The following is a 27,721-nucleotide window of genomic DNA, read 5'->3' on the forward strand; positions in this document are numbered from 1 at the left end:
TAACCTGGTGCCTGAGACACTTCACACACATGTATATGTACTCAGGGAGCTGTACTCAGCCGGTTGTACTCATTAAAATGTACTCAGTTGTATTCTGTGAGTTGTTTCTTTAGTTTTTCCTCGTAGATGGCGTTCTTGAACGTTGAAACTAGTCTAGTTCAGAATCTTTGGACTTCTTCGAGTTTGCTTCGGTGTATGTGGGCTGCACACTGGTGCTGTGTACTCTTGTATTGTTTTGACGTACACTGTACATTTCTTGAAGTACAGCAGCCTGTTTGGTTGGATTTATGAGTGAGTGGAGGTAGTAGTGGTGTGTGTGGGCGTGTGTGAGCGTGAGTGGGCGTATGTGGGCGTGTGTGAGCGTGAGTGGGCTGACTGTGGGCCGAGGGGTAAAAGCAGGGTCGTACATATGCCCAATATCAATACCCTCCCCACCACGCCCACTCTTCTACCCTTCCACCACCACAACTTCCCCTCCCCTCCCCTCCCCCCCCCGCCCCCCCCCCCCCCCTGCCCCTCCCCTCCCCCCTCCCCTCCCCTCCCCTCCCCTCCCTTCCCCTCCCCTCCCCTCCCATCCGTTCAATACACATTATTACAGGGACTGGTTGAGCACCTCCTCCTTCTCCTCCTCCTCCTCCTCCTCCTCCAGCTTCTCCTCCTCCTCCTCCTCCACCTTCTCCTCCTTCTCCTCCTCCTCCTCTTCCTCCACCTCCTCCTCCTCCTCGCCTCTTAGGAATCCCCCAACTTCCCAACAGAAGTCTTGTTAACAGAAGTCGCTGTTAATAGACGTGCTGTTAACAGAAGCCGCCTTAAAAGACGTGCTGCTAACAAACGCCGCCGTAACAGACATACGGTTAACAGAAGCCGCCGTAATAAACGTATTGTTTACCTATAAGGACCTGTTTACCCTTAGGGATCATACAACGCCTAGGGGGGGAGAGAGATAATCAAGGTTGATCCAAGGAAGGGGAAAACAGGTCAGATTTCCAGAATCAAGAGCCTCTGTAAACAAGAAAGATGATATGGGTCCCAGACCGTGATCCCTGCCACCTTTCAGGTCCCAGACCTTGATCCCTGCCACCTCGCAGGTTCCAGACCGTGATCCCTGCCAAATCTCAGGTCCCAGACCGTGATCCCTGTCACCTCTCAGGTCCCAAACCCTGATCCCTGCCACCTCTCAGGTCCCAAACCTTGATCCCTGCCACCTCTCAGGTCCCAAACCTTGATCCCTGCCACCTCTCAGGTCCCAAACCTTGATCCCTGCCACCTCTCAGGTCCCAAACCTTGATCCCTGCCACCTCTCAGGTCCCAAACCTTGATCCCTGCCACCTCTCAGGTCCCAAACCTTGATCCCTGCCACCTCTCAGGTCCCAAACCTTGATTCCTGCCACCTCTCAGGTCCCAAACCTTGATCCCTGCCTCCCCTCAGGTCCCAGACCTTGATCCCTGCCACCTCTCAGGTTCCAGACCGTGACCCCTGCCAGTGTGACTTGCTCTGCAATGTTAAGTTCGCCTGTCTGTGATTGTATTTTGCATATATATATATATATATATATATATATATATATATATATATATATATATATATATATATATATATATATATATATATATATATATATATATATACATGTATATATATATATATATATATATATATATATATATATATATATATATATATATATATATATATATATATATATATAAAACAAGTGATACACTGTTGTTCCTTAGTGTAGAACAGGGTGACGGAGGTTTGAGCCTTCAGCACGCTTTGCGATGCTGGATTCACACGGGTTTAACGCTTCATGGAAATATAATAATAAATGTATTCTTGTTTACGTTCTGCATGTAGTAAGTGGAGTGATGGGGGCTACACAGGCTGTGTAGCACATTATGTAGCAGTGATGGGGGCTACACAGGCTGTGTAGCACATTATGTAGCAGTGATGGGGGCTACACAGGCTGTGTAGCACATTATGTAGCAGTGATGGGGGCTACACAGGCTGTGTAGCACATTATGTAGCAGTGATGGGGCTACACAGGCTATGTAGCACATTATGTAGCAGTGATGGGGGCTACACAGGCTATGTAGCACATTATGTAGCAGTGATGGGGGCTACACAGGCTATGTAGCACATTATGTAGCAGTGATGGGGGCTACACAGGCTATGTAGCACATTATGTAGCAGTGATGGGGACTACACAGGCTATATAGCACATTATGTAGCAGTGATGGGGGCTACACAGGCTATGTAGCACATTATGTAGCAGTGATGGGGACTACACAGGCTATGTAGCACATTATGTAGCAGTCATGGGGGCTACACAGACTGTGTACCACATTATGTAGCAGTGATGGGGGCTACACAGGCTGTGTAGCACATTATGTAGCAGTCATGGGGCTACACAGGCTGTGTAGCACATTATGTAGCAGTCATGGGGGCTACACAGGCTGTGTAGCACATTATCTAGCAGTGATGGGGGCTACACAGGCTATGTAGCACAGTATGTAGCAGTGATGGGGGCTACACAGGCTGTGTAGCACATTATGTAGCAGTGATGGGGGCTACACTGGCTGTGTAGCACATTATGTAGCAGTGATGGGGGCTACACAGGCTATGTAGCACATTATGTAGCAGTGATGGGGACTACACAGGCTATGTAGCACATTATGTAGCAGTGATGGGGCTACACAGACTATGTAGCACATTATGTAGCAATGATGGGGGCTACACAGGCTATGTAGCACATTATGTAGCAGTGATGGGGGCTACACAGGCTATGTAGCACATTATGTAGCAGTGATGGGGCTACACAGGCTGTGTAGCACATTATGTAGCAGTGATGGGGGCTACACTGGCTGTGTAGCACATTATGTAGCAGTGATGGGGACTACACAGGCTATGTAGCACAATATGTAGCAGTGATGGGGGCTACACAGGCTGTGTAGCACATTATGTAGCAGTGATGGGGGCTACGCAGGCTATGTAGCACATTATGTAGCAGTGATGGGGACTACACAGGCTATGTAGCACAATATGTAGCAGTGATGGGGGCTACACAGGCTGTGTAGCACATTATGTAGCAGTGATGGGGCTACACAGACTATGTAGCACATTATGTAGCAATGATGGGGACTACACAGGCTATGTAGCACATTATGTAGCAGTGATGGGGGCTACACAGGCTATGTAGCACATTATGTAGCAGTGATGGGGGCTACACAGGCTATGTAGCACATTATGTAGCAGTGATGGGGGCTACACAGACTGTGTAGCACATTATGTAGCAGTGATGGGGGCTACACAGGCTATGTAGCACATTATGTAGCACTAATTGAGGCTATGTGTAGTACATTATGTAACATGTAGGAAGCTATTGTAAATCCATTCTAAAACTAGCACATTTACTAAGCTAAAACTAGCACACTCACCCACATAAAACCAGCACATTTACCAAACGATTACTAGCACATTTACTAAGCTAAAACTAGCACACTGACTAAGCTAAAACTAGCACGCTTACCAAGCAAAAACTAGAACACTCACCCAGCTATAACTAGCACACTTACTAAGGTCAAACTAGCACACTGATTAAGGTAAAATTAGCGCACTTACTAAGCTAAAATTAGCACACTTACACAGATAAGGGTAACGCTTACTCAGCTACTTACAAACGTAGGTGCAGTAGTGATGCTGAGGACAGTTTGAATTTGGCACTTAGGTATCCTGCGTCAGGTAAATCCTCCCTTGCATACTCTGAAGACAAGGCAGTGTTGTACCTGCTTCGCAACAGCTGCTGCTCCTACAGTAGGCACACGAGGCAGTGTTGTACCTGCTTCGCAACAGCTGCTGCTCCTACAGTAGGCACACGAGGCAGTGTTGTACCTGCTTCGCAACAGCTGCTGCTCCTACAGTAGGCACACGAGGCAGTGTTGTACCTGCTTTGCAACAGCTGTTGCTCCTACAGTAGGCACACGAGGCAGTGTTGTACCTGCTTCGCAACAGCTGCTGCTCCTACAGTAGGCAGGCATGGACCCCTCCAGACTTCACTACTGCCTCGTTGCTACACGACGGGAACATAGTCCATAGGGTACGGGGCACTTCAGGTCTCAGGTATAGGGTGTTCGAGGCTCCTAGAGCTAGAGCCTGGGGATGGATGGAGCGGCCATAGTGGCAAGACACAGAGTGCGATACACAGGTGACACACACACACACACACTCACACACACACACACACACACCACTCCTCCTTCGATGGATTGTACTTCACGCAGACGTCAGAAGGAAGGGCTTCAACCCCCTTCAACCCCCTTCTCTGCCCCTTCTCCAGCACCCCCACTGTGTCACAGCGGTTGCCAGTACACCATTGCTCACTATCCGCAACACTTCCACACCTCAACTCACTACAGAATCCGCACACACACTGCTACTTCTAACAATATTTGCAAATCCCCGTTCGTGTGTTTTACACTTGCAACACGAAAATATCATTAAAAATCAAATGGCAGATGTTTTCATAGGTAGCATTTGTCACGACAAGTACTGTTTTCCACGGTAGCCAAGGCAACCAATCAATGACTGTTATCATGCGCGCCTGGCTCTCTGCATGACCAACTTAGTAAGAGTCTTACTACCTGTTGGTGACGCACACAGGTGACACAAGTGGTGGCTCTCAGCCCCCTGGCTCCTATTATTTGTATTAAAAATTTCACCTTTTCAGAGTGGTTGAGGCTTTTTCTGACTTAGTTTGAAATTTTAGCTACGACATCCATATAAGCAAAATATTTAATATTTGATATAAATGCAAAAATTATGGTATATATTTTTTTTTCAATCAAACACCTGGCATCCATTCTGTGAAGACTTACAAGTAAATTCTCGTCTTTCTGAAGACGAGAAGAGTTTCTCAAAATCTTAAATTGATTAGCCAAAATGTGTTATCTTACCTTATCTAATGTACAGGCTAGGAGCTATTATCTTACCTTAGCTCATTTACATGCTAGAAGCTGATATCCTACCTTAGCTCATTTACAGGCCAGGAGGTGTTATCCTAGGTCCCAGACCAAGCCTTCCGGCAGACGACCTGATCATCCAGACTCTTGGGTACAAACAGGAAAGAACTCTTGGAGTTTAATACTTTCGTCTGTTGGTAGTGGATTTTCAGGCAGACTCCAGTAGTGCTATCGTAAAAGTGATCCAATCCTCTCTAGAGAAATCAGTTCTGTAATCAGTGTTACTGATACCCTTCGACTGACACACAGAGCTGTAATCAGTGTTAATGAGAATACAAATCTCTTACTATCCCTCTAGAAGGAAACTGTCTGACTCACATGGGTTTAGTTCTTCATAGCATAACAGCCAAAATCTGGAAGGAAATTTTGACGAAAAGGAAAATATCCCACAATTTATTACAAAAGAAACGAAGAACACTCAGTAGTGAGAAACATCTGGGAATAAGAGAGGCAGCGTGGAGAGAGTGGAAAATGGAGGAGCGTGAGAAAGGGGAGAGGGGAATGAAAAGGGGGAGAGAATAATGAGAGAGGGAAGAGGATATGGAGAAAGGGGAGAGGGAATGAGAAAGGGGAGTGAGAAATGGGAGAGGGAAGTGATAAAGAAGAGAGAGAGGAGCGAGAAAGATGAGAAGGGAGTGAAAAAGGGGAGAGGGGAGTGAGAAAGGGGAGAGGTGAGAAAGATCAATAAAGAATATAATAAGGTAGGAAGGGTGAGTTAGTGTAGTGTTGGTGACCTTTGAGTGGAGGTGGCTGTATTGACCACTACTGTGGAGGTGGTTGTATTGACCACCACTGTCTCTCTTATATAACACCTGCCCTGCCATCACCCACACCTGCACCCACACCTGCGCCCACACCTGCGCCCACACCTGGGCCCCACACCGGCGCCCACACCTGGTTCACACCCACACCTAACAAGGTGTTTATATCATAAAATAAGCTTAAGAATGTCCTTTAATTATTATTATTATTATTATTATTATTATTATTATTATTATTATTATTATTATTATTATTATTATTATTATTATTATTATTGTATAATCAATGGACATGACGAGATATGTACATTGAGATTAAATTATTCTTGACTACTGGTGAACAGGTGACAAACAGCCTTAATGACTCTCATCTAGTGGACAAGCTTCATACCTAATTAACCAATCAACCCAGATAAATAAATTATATATATGTCGTGCCGAATAGGTAAAAGCTTGCGATTTTGGCTTAAATAGCAAAGCTCTTCTTGCCGAATAAGACAAGCGAAGATTTGTGTATGCAATAATTTCGCAAAAATCATTCTGAACCTAACGAAAAAAATCTATTTCATTGTGTTGGTTTATTATTAAATTATTGTAAACTTATCTAAAATATATTTAGTTGGATTAGGCTAAATTAAATTGCGCTTGTTATAATAAGGTCAGGTAAGTTTTCTAAAGTTCTTTTGGTACAAGGTTACTAATTTTTACACTAACATAAACTCATCTTGCTCTTCACCATTCTCCTATGTATTGGACTGATGAAGCCACTGTGTGGCGAAACGTTTCCTCAATAAAGATACCCAAGTGCTGCACATGTTTCTAATTTATCAACTTTTCGGTTCTTTGAAACAGTTACATACAGGCTGGTGGTAGCTGGCCAGGACCGACTCATTGTGAATCTACATCCTTTGTGCTCGAATCATCAAAGCTTACTGTGGTGCAGACTAGGGTAAGGAACAGTGAGCTTTTGCCAGGGAGGATAATAGGAAAGGGAAGAGGGAGCATTGTGTACCACTGTTAAGTGTTTTAGTACACAAGAATCCTTATCATTTGTACCATTTTTTTCTAAAGTTTAGCCTGTTCACTTTTTTTTGGCTCGTTTGAAAGTCAGACCCAAGTTTTGCAGTGACTGACGGAGCACTGGGCGGCACTTGTTGCCACAGTGTTACATGGGACAACGCAGGAGTATAGAGTTCGCTGGCGTGACGAAGACAATAATAACTACAATGCCGCTAATCAGCATTATATGTTGATCAGTGTATTCCAGCAGAGTAAGGTCGTGAGCTTGAATTAAATAAGCGTCAGCCTGGGCAACCTTGCATAAGTTTTGCTTGTGAGCAATCAAAGGTATTTGCTAAATGGTATAAATCAGTGGTAGTCACTAAATTCAGAGATGTATTGAACTCGGTGTTACTGGACAACTTGCATGATGCTGTTAGTAATATGGTCGAGGATCTCTTGAGGATCGTATACTTGTGTCTGTAGATGAGACATCTCAACTGGCAGACATGTCTGAAGTAAATGGACAGATGTCAGAGCCAGCACTTCCAATTTTTTCTCATGCCAGCACTCTGGGGTCAGAGAGTACCAGAGAAAAAACCTTCTGGGAGATTTCAAAGGTGACATTGTGAGTATTCAACCTCCAAGAGGCTACAGGAACAACCACAAATGACTAATGCCAAAGGTAAGACATTTGAGCCTTTGAAATACAATTACTGTATTAAGCTTGAAACTACAGAAGCCGCCTTCGGGTAATGACAAGTCAGGGAACACTTGACTTGTAGCAGATATTCAATTGTCGTACGATGATGTGGACGAGTGTACGGTCCCTTTTTTAATAGCCAGAATAAAGTAGCATTATATTATACAGATAGACCTGTGAGTATTACAACTTTAAGAAGTTCTGCTGCACATTATACTTTGTTGAGAAATGTTCTTTCTATATTGGATGTTAAACTGTGTGTGTGTGTGTGTGTGTGTGTGTGTGTGTGTGTGTGTGTGTGTGTGTGTGTATGTGTGTATGTGTGTGTGTGTGTATGTGTGTGTGTATGTGAGTGTATGTGTATGTGTGTGTGTGTCCTAATTAATGTTTGCATAAATAACTCTATGATTGTGACCAGATATAAACGTGTAAATAGCTTATTACCTTGGTAACTTGTTCCTTTATCAAACTGTGCAGCCCAGTCCCTGGACCCATTATGTTCCTCTGTAATGTTGAGGTACAGCCCCTGTACCCATTATGTTCCTCTGTAATGTTGAGGTACAGTCCCTGGACCTATTATGTTCCTCTGTAATGTTGAAGTACAGCCCCTGGACCCATTATGTTCCTCTGTAATGTTGAGGTACAGTCCCTGGACCTATTATGTTCCTCTGTAATGTTGAGGTACAGCCCCTGGACCTATTATGTTACTCTGTAATGTTGAGGTACAGCCCCTGGACCCATTATGTTCCTCTGTAATGTTGAGGTACAGTCCCTGGACCCATTATGCTCCTCTGTAATGTTGAGGTACAGCCCCTGGACCCATTATGTACCTCTGTAATGTTGAGGTACAGTCCCTGGACCTATTATGTTCCTCTGTAATGTTGAGGTACAGCCCCTGGACCCATTATGTTCCTCTGTAATGTTGAGGTACAGCCCCTGGACCTATTATGTTACTCTGTAATGTTGAGGTACAGCCCCTGGACCCATTATATTCCTCTGTAATGTTGAGGTACAGTCCCTGGACCCATTATGTTCCTCTGTAATGTTGAGGTACAGCCCCTGGACCCATTATGTACCTCTGTAATGTTGAGGTACAGTCCCTGGACCTATTATGTTCCTCTGTAATGTTGAGGTACAGCCCCTGGACCCATTATGTTCCTCTGTAATGTTGAGGTACAGCCCCTGGACCTATTATGTTACTCTGTAATGTTGAGGTACAGCCCCTGGACCCATTATGTTCCTCTGTAATGTTGAGGTACAGCCCCTGGACCTATTATGTTACTCTGTAATGTTGAGGTACAGCCCCTGGACCCATTATGTTCCTCTGTAATGTTGAGGTACAGTCCCTGGACCCATTATGTTCCTCTGTAATGTTGAGGTACAGCCCCTGGACCCATTATGTACCTCTGTAAACCTTTGATTACCGCCCACAGGATGGCTGTTTAACTATATCGAAAAATGCATACGTCGAGCAGCAGGTAATACCAGAACGTTATGGTGATGCGATCATTTCTGTACTTTAACTTAGGATGTATAATGATTCACAGTACAATAGAGAGTATTTAGGTATAGAAGCATCAGGACAATTTCGTGTGAAGGACGAGATATTAAGCGGTAATAAAGTCCTCTCTTCCGAATCGCACTAATCCTATAACAGGTGTTTCTGCAGTAAGGATAAGCAGGTGTTGCTAATGTGTCTTAGTCATCATTGTGTTGGTTGGTTAATGGGGTTTAAAGTCAATGGGCTTTAAACCCCATTAACTCGCTACCTTTTCACCACCAGACAAGAATTCTTTAATACCTAAAATAGGTATTAAAATAACCTATCTGCATATATATACTGAGAAAAGTACACTTTCTTCTTCTTCTTCTTCTTCTTCTTCTTCTTCTTATTATTATTATTATTATTATTATTATTATTATTATTATTATTATTATTATTATTATTATTATTATTATTATTATTATTACTATTATTATTATTATTATTACTAAGGGTAGAGGATAAGAAGGCTCGTTAATTGGGTTTAAAGCTTATCGACTGCAGGAGCACCATTAATGTTGCAGGTAGCGTGTACACTAGTCAAGAATACTTTAGTACTTAACACGGGGATTGAATTAGATTCTTAGTAATTATACACTGAGATATGCACACCTCTCAGTGTGTTTATATACACTGAGATATATACACCTCTGTATATATACACTGAGATATATTCACCTCTCAGTGTGTATACTATATCCTTGCCCTTTTGTGAATAAAGTCTGTTCGTGGTTCATTTGATAGCGCCCTTAGCTCACACACGGAGGGACAGAGGTTCGATCTCCGGGTGTGTGGAAAACAATGGGCTTGTTTGCATGCACGCGCTGCCACTGTCCACCTAGCAGCAAGTAGGTACCTAAGCATGTTTATTTAGGTACAGTTACACATAAGTACAGTTACATATGTATAAGTGATTAAAGTTATCATAGACAGTAACAAATTAGGATCAGATCCTGGGGAAGAGGATTAAAGGATCCCAGTTAAAATAAGGTAGACATTCTAATGGCAGTGGTTTTATTGGCTTATCCTGGGCTATTAACCCATCGGGTTATCCTGGGTTACTAACCCTCCGGGTTAATAATTCCCCCAAAAACTTTAACTGGGGATAAGAAGGCTTGTAAAAAATTAAAATGGTCTCCGCTAAATATTAATATTTATTTCATTTTCTATCAATCTTGTTCAGCACTCAAAGAAAATAAATAAAATTACTATAACTAAAGTAAATATTATTCCACTAATTAAATAAGTGATAAGATAGATAAAATAAGATTTTGTTAGGATTAGCCAGCCAGGATAACCCAGGACTGTCTGTTTTATTTTTAGTGGGGTCCTTCAATCTTGTCCCCCAGGATGCCACCCCCACCAGTCGACTAACACCCAGGTACCTACTTACTGCTAGGTGAACAGGGACAGCAGGTGTAAGGTGACTAACACCCAGGTACCTACTTACTGGTATGTGAACGAGGACAGTAGGTGTAAGGTGACTAACACCCAGATACCTACTTGTTTGCTAGGTGAACAGGGTGTTAGCTGATTGGTGTGGGTGGCATCCTGGGGGAGAAGACTGAAGGACCACAATGGAAATAAGACAGACAGTCCTCGATGACACAATGACTTTACTGGGTCACCCTGGCTGGCTAACCCTCCCTCCCCTGGGTTACCCTGACTGGCTAACCCTCCCTCCCCTGGGTTACCCTGACTGGCTAACCCTCCCTCCCCTGGGTTACCCTGACTGGCTAACCCTCCCTCCCCTGGGTCACCCTGACTGGCTAACCCTCCCTCCCCTGGGTTACCCTAGCTGGCTAACCCTCCCTCCCCTGGGTCACCCTGACTGGCTAACACTCCCTCCCCTGGGTCACCCTGGCTGGCTAACCCTCCCTCCCCTGGGTTACCCTGGCTGGCTAACCCTCCCTCCCCTGGGTCGCCCTGGCTGGCTAGCCCTACCTACCCTGGATCACCCTGGCTGGCCTACCCTCCCTACCCTGGGTCACCCTGGCTGGCTAACCCTCCCTCCCCTGGGTCATACTGGCTGGCCTACCCTCCTTACCCTGGGTCATCCTGGCTGGCTAACACTCCCTCCCCTGGGTTACCCTGGCTGGCTAACCCTCCCTCCCCTGGGTCACCCTGGCTGGCTTACCCTCCCTACCCTGGGTCACCCTGGCTGGCTAACCCTTCCTCCCCTGGGTCGCCCTGGCTGGCTAGCCCTCCCTACCCTGGGTCACCCTGGCTGGCTAACCCTCCCTCCCCTGGGTCGCCCTGGCTGGCTAGCCATCCCTACCCTGGGTCACCCTGGCTGGCTAACCCTCCCTCCCCTGGGTCGCCCTGGCTGGCTAGCCCTCCCTACCCTGGGTCACCCTGGCTGGCTAACCCTCCCTCCCCTGGGTCGCCCTGGCTGGCTAGCCCTCCCTACCCTGGGTCACCCTGGCTGGCTAGCCCTCCCTACCCTGGGTCACCCTGGCTGGCCTACCCTCCCTACCCTGGGTCACCCTGACTGGCTAACACTCCCTCCCCTGGGTCGCCCTGGCTGGCTAGCCCTCCCTCCCCTGGGTCACCCTGGCTGGCTAGCCCTCCCTCCCCTGGGTCACCCTGGTTGGCTAGCCCTCCCTCCCCTGGGTCGCCCTGGCTGGCCTACCCTCCCTACCCTGGGTCACCCTGGCTGGCTAGCCCTCCCTCCCCTGGGTCGCCCTGGCTGACTAGCCCTCCCTCCCCTGGGTCACCCTGGTTGGCTAGCCCTCCCTCCCCTGGGTCGCCCTGGCTGGCTAGCCCTCCCTACCCTGGGTCGCCCTGGCTGGCCTACCCTCCCTACCCTGGGTCACCCTGGCTGGCCTACCCTCCCTACCCTGGGTCACCCTGGCTGGCTAACCCTCCCTACCCTGGGTCGCCCTGGCTGGCTAACCCTCCCTACCCTGGGTCACCCTGGCTGGCCTACCCTCCCTACCCTGGGTCACCCTGGCTGGCCTACCCTCCCTACCCTGGGTCGCCCTGGCTGGCTAACCCTCCCTACCCTGGGTCGCCCTGGCTGGCTAACCCTCCCTACCCTGGGTCACCCTGGCTGGCCTACCCTCCCTACCCTGGGTCACCCTGGCTGGCTAACCCTCCCTACCCTGGGTCGCCCTGGCTGGCCTACCCTCCCTACCCTGGGTCACCCTGGCTGGCCTACCCTCCCTCCCCTGGGTCACCCTGGCTGGCCTACCCTCCCTCCCCTGGGTCACCCTGGCTGGCCTACCCTCCCTCCCCTGGGTCACCCTGACTGGCTAACACTCCCTCCCCTGGGTCACCCTGGCTGGCTAACCCTCCCTCCCCTGGGTCGCCCTGGCTGGCTAACCCTCCCTCCCCTGGGTCGCCCTGGCTGGCTAGCCCTCCCTACTCTGGATCACCCTGGCTGGCCTACCCTCCCTACCCTGGGTCACCCTGGCTGGCTAACCCTCCCTCCCCTGGGTCGCCCTGGCTGGCTAGCCATCCCTACCCTGGGTCACCCTGGCTGGCTAACCCTCCCTGCCCTGGGTCGCCCTGGCTGGCTAGCCATCCCTACCCTGGGTCGCCCTGGCTGGCCTACCCTCCCTCCCCTGGGTCGCCCTGGCTGGCTAGCCATCCCTACCCTGGGTCACCCTGGCTGGCTAACCCTCCCTCCCCTGGGTCGCCCTGGCTGGCTAGCCATCCCTACCCTGGGTCACCCTGGCTGGCTAACCCTCCCTCCCCTGGGTCGCCCTGGCTGGCTAGCCATCCCTACCCTGGGTCGCCCTGGCTGGCTAGCCATCCCTACCCTGGGTCACCCTGGCTGGCTAACCTTCCAGACCCCGGGTTAAAAATCGCAGCAAAACTTATCATATACACAGAAAGGTATATTTCTCTCAGCGTATATATGTGGGGGGATTAAAGTATTGTTGACATTAGTGAAGAGGTTATCACGTGGCCTTAATGACCCTAGTGTAGTAGATGGGCTTTATATCTCACATAAATCCTGCCATCATGGTACTGAAGTTCCATGGTTTTTAAATACCATGGGAAAGCTATTTTTTAATATTTAAAACGCAAAAGTTAGCAGATTTGAGGTTATATGTAATATATGAGGGTAATTATGGGGACTGGTATCTAACAGGGACTGTACTGCTGCCCCTCGAGGGAGATGCCTTGACCCTGATGAGGGGCTCTTGATCTAGGGAATTAGATCTGTGTTCCAGTTCCTTGAAATTAAGTCTGAATAACTTCCATCCTCCCCTACAAGAGCTGTATAATTCCTGCCGGTTTAGCGCTCCCCCATAATAACAATAATAATAATAATAATAATAATAATAATAATAATAATAATAATAATAATATACTCTTGCTGCAACGACATCAGCGGCTTTATAAAGAATAAACGTTACAATAGAGTGACTCTAATATACAGTCAACTGGAACAATATATAATATATATATATACAGGAGATTGACACTTATAACGACGTTCTGGTCCGACTTAAACCATTAACTAGTAAGTTTATTTAAGTACAGGTACACATAAATACAGTTACGCAAATTATCTTACATATGTGTAAACTACTCACCAAGATAACCCAAAAAAAAAGGTCAGACAAAGTGTTCAGTGATCACAGTGTGTTCAGTGATCACAGTGTGTTCAGTGATCACAGTGTGTTTAGTGATCACAGTGTGTTCAGTGATCACAGTGTGTTCAGTGATCACAGTGTGTTCAGTGGTCACAGTGTGTTCAGTGGTCACAGTGTGTTCAGTGATCACAGTGTGTTCAGTGATCACAGTGTGTTCAGTGGTCACAGTGTGTTCAGTGATCACAGTGTGTTCAGTGATCACAGTGTGTTCAGTGGTCACAGTGTGTTCAGTGATCACAGTGTGCTCAGTGATCACAGTGTGTTCAGTGATCACAGTGTGTTCAGTGATCACAGTGTGTTCAGTGGTCACAGTGTGTTCAGTGATCACAGTGTGTTCAGTGATCACAGTGTGTTCAGTGATCACAGTGTGCTCAGTGATCACAGTGTGTTCAGTGATCACAGTGTGTTCAGTGGTCACAGTGTGTTCAGTGATCACAGTGTGCTCAGTGATCACAGTGTGTTCAGTGATCACAGTGTGTTCAGTGATCACAGTGTGTTCAGTGATCACAGTGTGTTCAGTGATCACAGTGTGTTCAGTGATCACAGTGTGTTCAGTGATCAAAATCCTAAGACCTAAGTCATCCTCAGGGCGGTGAGGTAGTGGTATGACCTGGTGAAGGATGGTGAAGGGAACCACCATACATTAAGACTAGATATAATAAAGCCCGTGACCCAGAGTGTGCATTATGATGTGCCAAGACGCGTCAGCGCCATCTTTACTACGTACACTCACTAGCAACACAGCGAATTTATGAAATGTATTCATTTGTTTGGTCACGTGATCATCCTAGCAAATCACTGATCAACAACAAATGGAAATGGTATTTAGGCCTTGTGGCTGTTGTTTGTGATTCACTTTAGTTAATTACTGATTGCAATGTTAATTTCCTGATATTTAGTCACACCTGTAATGATCACGTTACCCAACTCAGCTCAGTTCCCAGAACATCAGCCAATCAGTAACAGAAAGTCAGTGGCTAGACCGTCAGTCAATAATGACCAGAGAGTTAGTCAGCCAGTCAGTAACCAGAGAGTCAATTAGTGGCTGGAGCCTCAGAAAAAAGTTAACCAATCAGCGGGCAGTGTGGATACTATAAAAATAGCAGCAGCACAAATACTTGGCGCAGACTGCGTGCAGCAGCCAGACGGTGAGGATGGAGAAGTGCGAGGGAAGAGGAACAAGGACAAAAATCGAGAAAAGTTCAACGTATTGTAATAGTAGTATAATGAATTATTAATAAATTATGTAATGTCGATTATTGAAGATCCAGAACTGTTCTCACGAGTAAAAATAGAGGAAGACATCTGCAGTAGCTATCACTTCCTTGTTTGGGTCGAGCCAGTGCCGGATTTACCTATAGGCTTGGCAGGCTGAAGCCTAGGGCCTCAATATTTAGAAAGCCTCCGGCCAAGGTGTATAATATTTTTGACACTGTCATAGGTCTTTCTTACATAACGCATTCTAGTCTCTAAACAAACCTTCAGTAATGTTCCTTGCACTACATTTCAGAATAATACTGTCTTAAGCCAATAACTCGACACTAGTATTGATTTTGTCTTTCCGGGAAAGCAGTGAGATAGATAAGTTGACTGAGGTCCTCAGTCATTTGTACTCGGATGTTAATGAGAAGGCTGACAGCAGAAAATGGAAGAACTGGAATTTGGACCCATGTGCTAGGTTATTTTCATACAGTCAACAAAGTCATTCAGAAATCAGAACTGTTATTGAGTAGTTGTGCATGTTTGTACAGTTCACTTCATGATTTTTTAAGGAAAAAAATAGAAAAGATTTTGATGAGGTTGAGCAACTAGCAGAAGTCACCTTGACAAATGTTAACTACAGAACTGTCACAAGGAGACGAAGAGTAAGAAAGTAGCAAGGAAATGAGGGAACTGCACCTGGTCCTGATGCCTTTAATGAAGTCTCTTCGGTTGAAGTTTAGGATAAAATCCTTTATTCCTGTACTGGATGCACTTGAAGGCAATTTACAGAGTTACTTTGTACAGTGATGCTGTACAAACGTTTTCCTTTCTTGTTAATCTGACAGCATCTAAGCAAGACATTCAGCAGTGTGTTGAAGTGTTAATGGCAGCATAATACCCAGAAGATATTCACCTGAAACTTTCTGATGAACTTTTGCATTTTCACTTGTACGTGAGACAAAGCCATAGGCCTACAGAAGAGTAGTCACTGTCTCATACAGGCCTTTTTTAATTTTTTCTTATTGTTTTTATTAACACATCGGCCGTTTCCCACCTAGGTAGCGTGGTCCGAGAAAGAAAAACATTCACCATAATTTACTCCATCACCGTCTTGCCAGAGGCATGCTTACACTACAGTTATAAAACTGCAACATTAACACCCCTCCTTCAGAGTGTAGACACTGTACTTCCCATCTCCAGGAATCAAGTCCAGCCTGCCGGTTTCCCTGAATCCTTTCATAAATGTTACCTTGCTTACACTCCAACAGCACGTCAAGTCCTCAAGTCCATTTGTCTCCATATGCTCCTATCTAACACGCTCACGCATGCTTGCTGGAAGTCCAAGCCCCTCGCACACAAAAAATTTATCTCCTCCCTCCAACCTTTCCTAGTCCGACCTCTATCCCGCCTTTCCTCCACTACAGATTTATACACTCTCGAAATCATTCTGTTTTGTTCCTTCCTCTCTACATATTCGAACCACCTCAACAACTCCACCTCAGCCCTCTGGATAATAGTTTTGGTAATCCCACACCTCCTCCTAATTTCCAAACTACGAATTCTCTGCATTATATTCACACCACACATTGCCCTCACACATGACATCTCCACTGCCTCCAGCCTTCTCCTTGTTACAACACTCATCACCCATGCCTCACACCCATACAAGAGCATTGGTATAACTATACTCTCATACATTCCCTTATTTGCTTCCACGGACAAAGTTCTTTGTCTCCACAGACTCTTCAGTGCACCACTCACCTTTTTCCCTCATCAGTTCTGTGATTCACCTCATCTTTCATCGACTCATCTGCTGACACGTCCACTCAACTGTGCAGTGAAACTGACAAACTTACACAAACAAATTTTGATGAATTTTGGGATGATTTTGCTATGAGAAAGGTTAGAAAAAAGCTTTTTTAGTCTTAGTGCATTTGATGATTGTAGTTTCTTTATTCCTTATTATGCATTTTAAGGAATATAACAGTAAACCTACAATTTCATTAACCTACAAATTCCTGCTTATTCCACAAAATGTTCACAAAGTTCTCTTATTGCAAAAGCTTTTCACAGTGTTAATTTTAACATTTATATTTTTTTTCAGTCACTACAGTATTTAACAATAACATCTTATGTCCTTTACAGGAGGAACTGTGAATTGTGGAATTCCAAACACCAGCCATCATCCTCAGCTGTGAGGGTGAGGGGTTGTGAGGGTGAGGGGTTGTGAGGGTGAGGGGTTGTGAGGGTGAAGGGTTGTGAGGGTGAGGGGTTGTGAGGGTGAGGGGTTGTGAGGGTGAGGGGTTGTGAGGGTGAGGGGTTGTGAGGGTGAGGGGTTGTGAGGGTGAGGGGTTGTGAGGGTGAGGGATTGTGAGGGTGAGGGGTTGTGAGGGTGAGGGGTTGTGAGAGTGAGGGATTGTGAGGGTGAGGGGTTGTGAGGGTGAGGGGTTGTGAGGGTGAGGGGTTGTGAGGGTGAGGGATTGTGAGGGTGAGGGGTTGTGAGGGTGAGGGGTTGTGAGGGTGAGGGGTTGTGAGGGTGAGGGGTTGTGAGGGTGAGGGATTGTGGGGGTGAGGGGTTGTGAGGGTGAGGGGTTGTGAGAGTGAGGGATTGTGAGAGTGAGGGGTTGTGAGAGTGAGGGATTGTGGGGGTGAGGGGTTGTGAGGGTGAGGGGTTGTGAGGGTGAGGGGTTGTGAGGGTGAGGGGTTGTGAGGGTGAGGGGTTGTGAGGGTGAGGGGTTGTGAGGGTGAGGGGATGTGAGGGTGAGGGGTTGTGAGGGTGAGGGGTTGTGAGGGTGAGGGATTGTGAGGGTGAGGGGTTGTGAGGGTGAGGGGTTGTGAGAGTGAGGGATTGTGAGGGTGAGGGGTTGTGAGGGTGAGGGGTTGTGAGGGTGAGGGGTTGTGAGGGTGAGGGATTGTGAGGGTGAGGGGTTGTGAGGGTGAGGGGTTGTGAGGGTGAGGGGTTGTGAGAGTGAGGGATTGTGAGGGTGAGGGGTTGTGAGGGTGAGGGGTTGTGAGGGTGAGGGGTTGTGAGGGTGAGGGGTTGTGAGGGTGAGGGGTTGTGAGGGTGAGGGGATGTGAGGGGTTGTGAGGGTGAGGGGTTGTGAGGGTGAGGGATTGTGAGGGTGAGGGGTTGTGAGGGTGAGGGGTTGTGAGAGTGAGGGATTGTGAGGGTGAGGGGTTGTGAGGGTGAGGGGTTGTGAGGGTGAGGGGTTGTGAGGGTGAGGGATTGTGAGGGTGAGGGGTTGTGAGGGTGAGGGGTTGTGAGGGTGAGGGGTTGTGAGAGTGAGGGCTTGTGAGGGTGAGGGGTTGTGTGTGTGAGGGGTTGTGAGGGTGAGGGTTTGTGAGGGTGAGGGATTGTGAGGGTGAGGGGTTGTGAGGGTGAGGGGTTGTGAGAGTGAGGGATTGTGAGGGTGAGGGGTTGTGAGGGTGAGGGATTGTGAGGGTGAGGGGTTGTGAGGGTGAGGGGTTGTGAGGGTGAGGGGTTGTGAGAGTGAGGGATTGTGAGGGTGAGGGATTGTGAGGGGTGAGGAGTTGTGAGGGTGAGGGATTGTGAGGGTGTGGGTTTGTGTTGGTGAGGGGTTGTGAGGGTGAGGGATTGTGAGGGTGAGGGGATGTGAGGGTGAGGGGTTGTGAGGGTGAGGGGTTGTGAGAGTGAGGGATTGTGAGGGTGAGGGTTTGTGAGGGGTGAGGAGTTGTGAGGGTGAGGGGTTGTGAGGGTGAGGGGTTGTGAGGGTGATGGGTTGTGAGGGTGAGGGGATGTGAGGGTGAGGGGTTGTGAGGGTGAGGGGTTGTGAGGGTGAGGGGTTGTGAGAGTGAGGGATTGTGAGGGTGAGGGTTTGTGACGGGTGAGGAGTTGTGAGGGTGAGGGGTTGTGAGGGTGAGGGGTTGTGAGGGTGAGGGGTTGTGAGGGTGAGAGGTTGTGAGGGTGATGGGTTGTGAAGGTGAAGGGTTGTGAGGGTGAGGGGTTGTGAGGGTGAGGGGTTGTGAGGGTGAGGGGGGTGTGAGGGTGAGAGGTTGTGAGGGTGAGGGGATGTGAGGGTGAGGGGTTGTGAGGGTGAGGGGTTGTGAGGGCGAGGGGTTGTGAGGGTGAGGAGTTGTGAGGGTGAGGGATTGTAAGGGTGAGGGATTGTGAGGGTAAGGGGATGTGAGGGTGAGGGGATATGAGGGTGAGGGGATGTGAGGGTGAGGGGATGTGAGGGTGAGGGGTTGTGAGGGACCTTACGAGTGGAATAGCCTACGGCCTCTGCATCTAAATCTGGCACTAGGTCGAGCCACCAACAGCCTGGTTGCTCTGAGACCAGGGCTCAGCGGTCGGAGGATCGAACCTGCAGCACTCCTTGCACTGAATAATCACATATGTCTAGCTTATCATATAAATAATCCACATAATACTTTGTACACTGATCAATAACATTACTCGCTTAATATTAGTGTGTCAAGGGTCCGGTAGCAACAGGTCTCTTGAGGATCAATGTTTGTCATGGTAGAAATACGAGTGTTAACACCAGTGTTAACACTGATCATCAGAGTTAACCAGTGTTAACACCAGTGTTAACACTGATCATCAGAGTTAACCAGTGTTAACACCGGTGTTAACACTGATCATCAGAGTTAACCAGTGTTAACACCGGTGTTAACACTGATCATCAGAGTTAACCAGTGTTAACACCGGTGTTAACACTGATCATCAGAGTTAACCAGTGTTAACACCGGTGTTAACACTGATCATCAGAGTTAACCAGTGTTAACACCAGTGTTAACACTGATCATCAGAGTTAACCAATGTTAACACCAGTGTTAACACTAGTCAACAGAGCCGACGCCAATGTTATCAACACAGACTCCAGCACCACTAACAACACTGACTCCAGCACCACTAACAACACTGACTCCAGCACCACTACAACACTGACTCCAGCACCACTAACAACACTGACTCCAGCACCACTAACAACACTGACTCCAGCACCACTAACAACACTGACTCCAGCACCACTAACAACACTGACTCCAGCACCACTAACAACACTGACTCCAGCACCACTAACAACACTGACTCCAGCACCACTAACAACAGTGACTCCAGCACCACTAACAACACTGACTCCAGCACCACTAACAACACTGACTCCAGCACCACTAACAACCCTGACTCCAGCACCACTACAACACTGACTCCAGCACCACTAACAACCCTGACTCCAGCACCACTAACAACCCTGACTCCAGCACCACTACAACACTGACTCCAGCACCACTAACAACACTGACTCCAGCACCACTAACAACCCTGACTCCAGCACCACTACAACACTGACTCCAGCACCACTAACAACACTGACTCCAGCACCACTAACAACACTGACTCCAGCACCACTACAACAGTGACTCCAGCACCACTAACAACACTGACTCCAGCACCAATAACAACAGTGACTCCAGCACCACTACAACACTGACTCCAGCACCAATAACAACAGTGACTCCAGCACCACTACAACACTGACTCCAGCACCACTAACAACACTGACTCCAGCACCACTAACAACACTGACTCCAGCACCACTACAACAGTGACTCCAGCACCACTAACAACACTGACTCCAGCACCACTACAACAGTGACTCCAGCACCACTAACAACACTGACTCCAGCACCAATAACAACAGTGACTCCAGCACCACTACAACACTGACTCCAGCACCAATAACAACAGTGACTCCAGCACCACTACAACACTGACTCCAGCACCACTAACAACACTGACTCCAGCACCACTAACAACACTGACTCCAGCACCACTACAACAGTGACTCCAGCACCACTAACAACACTGACTCCAGCACCAATAACAACAGTGACTCCAGCACCACTAACAACCCTGACTCCAGCACCACTAACAACCCTGACTCCAGCACCACTACAACACTGACTCCAGCACCACTAACAACACTGACTCCAGCACCACTAACAACCCTGACTCCAGCACCACTACAACACTGACTCCAGCACCACTAACAACACTGACTCCAGCACCACTAACAACACTGACTCCAGCACCACTACAACAGTGACTCCAGCACCACTAACAACACTGACTCCAGCACCAATAACAACAGTGACTCCAGCACCACTAACAACACAGGCTCCAGCACCACTAACAACACTGACTCCAGCACCACTACAACACTGACTCCAGCACCACTAACAACACTGACTCCAGCACCACTACAACACTGACTCCAGCACCACTAACAACACTGACTCTAGCACCACTAACAACCCTGACTCCAGCACCACTACAACACTGACTCCAGCACCACTAACAACACTGACTCCAGCACCACTAACAACAGTGACTCCAGCACCACTAACAACACAGGCTCCAGCACCACTAACAACACTGACTCCAGCACCACTAACAACCCTGACTCCAGCACCACTAACAACCCTGACTCCAGCACCACTAACAACACTGACTCCAGCACCACTACAACACTGACTCCAGCACCACTAACAACACTGACTCCAGCACCACTAACAACCCTGACTCCAGCACCACTAACAACACTGACTCCAGCACCACTACAACACTGACTCCAGCACCACTAACAACCCTGACTCCAGCACCACTAACAACCCTGACTCCAGCACCACTAACAACACAGTCTCCAGCACCACTAACAACACTGACTCCAGCACCACTAACAAGACTGACTCCAGCACCACTAACAACCCTGACTCCAGCACCACTAACAACACTGACTCCAGCACCACTACAACACTGACTCCAGCACCACTAACAACACTGACTCCAGCACCACTAACAACCCTGACTCCAGCACCACTAACAACCCTGACTCCAGCATCACTAACAACACAGACACCAGCACCACTAACAACACTGACTCCAGCACCACTAAAAACACTGACTCCAGCACCACTAACAACCCTGACTCCAGCCCCACTAACAACACTGACTCCAGCACCACTACAACACTGTCTCCAGCACCACTAACAACACTGACTCCAGCACCACTAACAACCCTGACTCCAGCACCACTACAACACTGACTCCAGCACCACTAACAACACTGACTCCAGCACCACTAACAACAGTGACTCCAGCACCACTAACAACACAGGCTCCAGCACCACTAACAACACTGACTCCAGCACCACTAACAACCCTGACTCCAGCACCACTAACAACCCTGACTCCAGCACCACTAACAACACTGACTCCAGCACCACTAACAACCCTGGCTCCAGCACCACTACAACACTGACTCCAGCACCACTAACAACACTGACTCCAGCACCACTAACAACACAGGCTCCAGCACCACTAACAACACTGACTCCAGCACCACTAACAACACTAACTCCAGCACCACTAACAAGACTGACTCCAGCACCACTAACAAGACTGACTCCAGCACCACTAACAACACTGACTCCTGCACCACTAACAACACTGACTCCTGCACCACTAACAACACTGACTCCAGCACCACTAACAACAATGACTCCAGCACCACTAACAACACAGACTCCAGCACCACTAACAACACAGACTCCAGCACCACTAACAACACAGGCTCCAGCACCACTAACAACACTGACTCCAGCACCACTAACAGCACAGGCTCCAGCACCACTAACAACACTGACTCAAGCACCACTAACAACACAGACTCCAGCACCACTAACAACACTGACTCCAGCACCACTACAACACTGACTGCAGCACCACTAACAACACTGACTCCAGCACCACTAACAACAGTGACTCCAGCACCACTAACAACACAGGCTCCAGCACCACTAACAACACTGACTCCAGCACCACTAACAACCCTGACTCCAGCACCACTAACAACCCTAACTCCAGCACCACTAACAACACTGACTCCAGCACCACTAACAACCCTGGCTCCAGCACCACTACAACACTGACTCCAGCACCACTAACAACACTGACTCCAGCACTACTAACAACACAGGCTCCAGCACCACTAACAACACTGACTCCAGCACCACTAACAACACTGACTCCAGCACCACTAACAAGACTGATTCCAGCACCACTAACAAGACTGACTCCAGCACCACTAACAACACTGACTCCTGCACCACTAACAACACTGACTCCTGCACCACTAAAAACACTGACTCCAGCACCACTAACAACAATGACTCCAGCACCACTAACAACACAGACTCCAGCACCACTAACAACACAGACTCCATCACCACTAACAACACAGGCTCCAGCACCACTAACAACATTGACTCCAGCACCACTAACAGCACAGGCTCCAGCACCACTAACAACACTGACTCAAGCACCACTAACAACACAGACTCCAGCACCACTAACAACACTGACTCCAGCACCACTATTAACACAGGCTCCAGCACCACTAACAACACTGACTCCAGCACCACTAACAACACTGACTCCAGCACCACTAACAACACTGACTCCAGCACCACTAACAACACTGACTCCAGCACCACTAACAACACTGACTCCTGCACCACTAACAACACTGACTCCTGCACCACTAACAACACAGACTCCAGCACCACTAACAACACTGACTCCAGCACCACTAACAAGACAGACTCCAGCACCACTACAACACTGACTCAAGCACCACTAACAACACAGACTCCAGCACCACTAACAACACAGACTCCAGCACCACTAACAACACTGACTCCAGCACCACTAACAACACTGACTCCAGCACCACTAACAACACTGACTCCAGCACCACTAACAACACAGACTCCAGCACCACTAACAACACAGACTCCAGCACCACTAACAACAACACTACCACTAAATTTCCTTTATTCCCAAGTATCGTAACCAACTGAATACTGACAATGAGCTCTGCTCTCTGAAGAGAGCTCATGGCCTAGCCCATTTACCAGGTCAGACCTTTATTCCTCATTATATGTAATCAAATGGCACTTAGGCCATTGACCACACGCGAAATGAAGGCTTTTAAAGATACGAGTAGCAGTGATTGTCTTGCCCTGCCTTCCTCACCACGATGATCCTACAAGATATATCACTGATCCATCATACAGGGTGATCCTACAAGATATATCACTGATCCATCATACAGGATGATCCTACAAGATATATCACTGATCCATCATACAGGGTGATCCTACAAGATATATCACTGATCCATCATACAGGGTGATCCTACAAGATATATCACTGATCCATCATACAGGGTGATCCTACAAGATATATCACTGATCCATCATACAGGGTGATCCTACAAGATATATCACTGATCCATCATACAGGGTGATCCTACAAGATATATCACTGATCCATCATACAGGGTGATCCTACAAGATATATCACTGATCCATCATACAGAGTGATCCTACAAGATATATCACTGATCCATCATACAGGGTGATCCTACAAGATATATCACTGATCCATCATACAGGGTGATCCTACAAGATATATCACTGATCCATCATACAGGGTGATCCTACAAGATATATCACTGATCCATCATACAGGGTGATCCTACAAGATATATCACTGATCCATCATACAGAGTGATCCTACAAGATATATCACTGATCCATCATACAGGGTGATCCAACAAGATATATCACTGATCCATCATACAGGGTGATCCAACAAGATATATCACTGATCCATCATACAGGGTGATCCTACAAGATATATCACTGATCCATCATACAGGGTGATCCTACAAGATATATCATTGATCCATCATACAGGGTGATCCAACAAGATATATCACTGATCCATCATACAGAGTGATCCAACAAGATATATCACTGATCCATCATACAGGGTGATCCAACAAGATATATCACTGATCCATCATACAGGGTGATCCAACAAGATATATCACTGATCCATCATACAGGGTGATCCTACAAGATATATCACTGATCCATCATACAGGGTGATCCTACAAGATATATCACTGATCCATCATACAGGGTGATCCTACAAGATATATCACTGATCCATCATACAGGGTGATCCTACAAGATATATCACTGATCCATCATACAGGGTGATCCAACAAGATATATCACTGATCCATCATACAGGGTGATCCTACAAGATATATCACTGATCCATCATACAGGGTGATCCAACAAGATATATCACTGATCCATCATACAGGGTGATCCTACAAGATATATCACTGATCCATCATACAGGGTGATCCTACAAGATATATCACTGATCCATCATACAGGGTGATCCAACAAGATATATCACTGATCCATCATACAGGGTGATCCTACAAGATATATCACTGATCCATCATACAGGGTGATCCAACAAGATATATCACTGATCCATCATACAGGGTGATCCTACAAGATATATCACTGATCCATCATACAGGGTGATCCTACAAGATATATCACTGATCCATCATACAGGGTGATCCAACAAGATATATCACTGATCCATCATACAGGGTGATCCTACAAGATATATCACTGATCCATCATACAGGGTGATCCAACAAGATATATCACTGATCCATCATACAGGGTGATCCTACAAGATATATCACTGATCCATCATACAGGGTGATCCTACAAGATATATCACTGATCCATCATACAGGGTGATCCAACAAGATATATCACTGATCCATCATACAGGGTGATCCTACAAGATATATCACTGATCCATCATACAGGGTGATCCAACAAGATATATCACTGATCCATCATACAGGGTGATCCTACAAGATATATCACTGATCCATCATACAGGGTGATCCAACAAGATATATCACTGATCCATCATACAGGGTGATCCTACAAGATATATCACTGATCCATCATACAGGGTGATCCAACAAGATATATCACTGATCCATCATACAGGGTGATCCAACAAGATATATCACTGATCCATCATACAGGGTGATCCTACAAGATATATCACTGATCCATCATACAGGGTGATCCTACAAGATATATCACTGATCCATCATACAGGGTGATCCTACAAGATATATCACTGATCCATCATACAAGGTGATCCTACAAGATATATCACTGATCCATCATACAGGGTGATCCAACAAGATATATCACTGATCCATCATACAGGGTGATCCTACAAGATATATCACTGATCCATCATACAGGGTGATCCTACAAGATATATCACTGATCCATCATACAGGGTGATCCTACAAGATATATCACTGATCCATCATACAGGGTGATCCAACAAGATATATCACTGATCCATCATACAGGGTGATCCTACAAGATATATCACTGATCCATCATACAGGGTGATCCAACAAGATATATCACTGATCCATCATACAGGGTGATCCTACAAGATATATCACTGATCCATCATACAGGGTGATCCTACAAGATATATCACTGATCCATCATACAGGGTGATCCTACAAGATATATCACTGATCCATCATACAGGGTGATCCTACAAGATATATCACTGATCCATCATACAGGGTGATCCAACAAGGTATATCACTGATCCATCATACAGGGTGATCCTACAAGATATATCACTGATCCATCATACAGGGTGATCCAACAAGATATATCACTGATCCATCATACAGGGTGATCCTACAAGATATATCACTGATCCATCATACAGGGTGATCCTACAAGATATATCACTGATCCATCATACAGGGTGATCCTACAAGATATATCACTGATCCATCATACAGGGTGATCCTACAAGATATATCACTGATCCATCATACAGGGTGATCCTACAAGATATATCACTGATCCATCATACAGGGTGATCCAACAAGATATATCACTGATCCATCATACAGGGTGATCCTACAAGATATATCACTGATCCATCATACAGGGTGATCCTACAAGATATATCACTGATCCATCATACAGGGTGATCCAACAAGATATATCACTGATCCATCATACAAGGTGATCCAACATTCGTTAATTTTTTTGATTTACGACTTTAATTAATGAATACAAGAGAAAAATGGAAAAATAGTGAACCATGGGACAGTTACCATGGTTACCAATGGTGCCTCGCTCTGTGTAGAGCTTTACCATGGCTTCATAGAGCTCTATATAGAGTGACACAAGTGCTCCTTAACTTGTCAGCATCCTGCCAGTTTTCAATTTGAAGAAGCTTTAATTTCCATACATAGCTTTAAGATGAGGTACGATAAATCTCTTGGAGCAGGGAGAGAGTGGGCCTAGTAGTTACTAGCGAAGAGGCGGGGCCAGGAGCTGTGAATCGATCCCTGCAAAGAATAATATTTAACAAATCAAGTTAGACTGTAGACAGGACTAGTGTCCTGTTGTAGACGTAGGTGCTTTCTCCTGTCTAATGGGTGTCTTATCCGTTACTAGACACTGTTTCCTGTTTGATGTGAATCCTGTGTTGATCGTAGGATTTTTTTCTGTTTGACGAACACGTCCCTGAAGGGAGGTTCCTTGACGCTGATGAGCGGCTCTTGATCTAGGGAATTGGATCTGTGCTCATGTTCCCTGAATTCAGCCTGAATACTTTCCATCTCCCGCCCCCACAGGTCATGTATAATGCTGCGGGTTTAACGCTCACCCGTGATTATAATAAAAATTATAACTGACAAACATTGTGTGCTGAGCCCAGCATTCTCACTGTGTGCTGAGCCCAGCATTCTCACTGTGTGCTGAGCCCAGCATTCTCACTGTGTGCTGAGCCCAGCATTCTCACTGTGTGCTGAGCCCAGCATTCTCACTGTGTGCTGAGCCCAGCATTCTCACTGTGTGCTGAGCCCAGCATTCTCACTGTGTGCTGAGCCCAGCATTCTCACTGTGTGCT

General features: G+C 46.8%; 1 protein-coding gene across 2 annotated transcripts in view; it reads right to left on the minus strand.

Moving 5' to 3' along the window:
- LOC128703757 (cyclin-dependent kinase-like 4) overlaps positions 1–27,721 on the minus strand; it is a 152,866-nt gene that overhangs the window by 99,510 nt on the left and 25,635 nt on the right. Inside the window, exon 1 of one of the 2 annotated variants that reach the window (XM_053798528.2) lies at positions 3,679–4,264. The exons of the other annotated variant lie outside the window; for it this stretch is intronic. The gene's annotated coding sequence lies outside the window, so the exon portion shown is untranslated. Of the gene's footprint in view, positions 1–3,678; positions 4,265–27,721 lie in introns of those variants that run through there. 2 annotated transcript variants of the gene reach the window in all.

Source organism: Cherax quadricarinatus, chromosome 87 (genome assembly GCF_038502225.1).
Source record: "Cherax quadricarinatus isolate ZL_2023a chromosome 87, ASM3850222v1, whole genome shotgun sequence".
Taxonomy (NCBI): Eukaryota; Metazoa; Arthropoda; class Malacostraca; order Decapoda; family Parastacidae; genus Cherax; species Cherax quadricarinatus.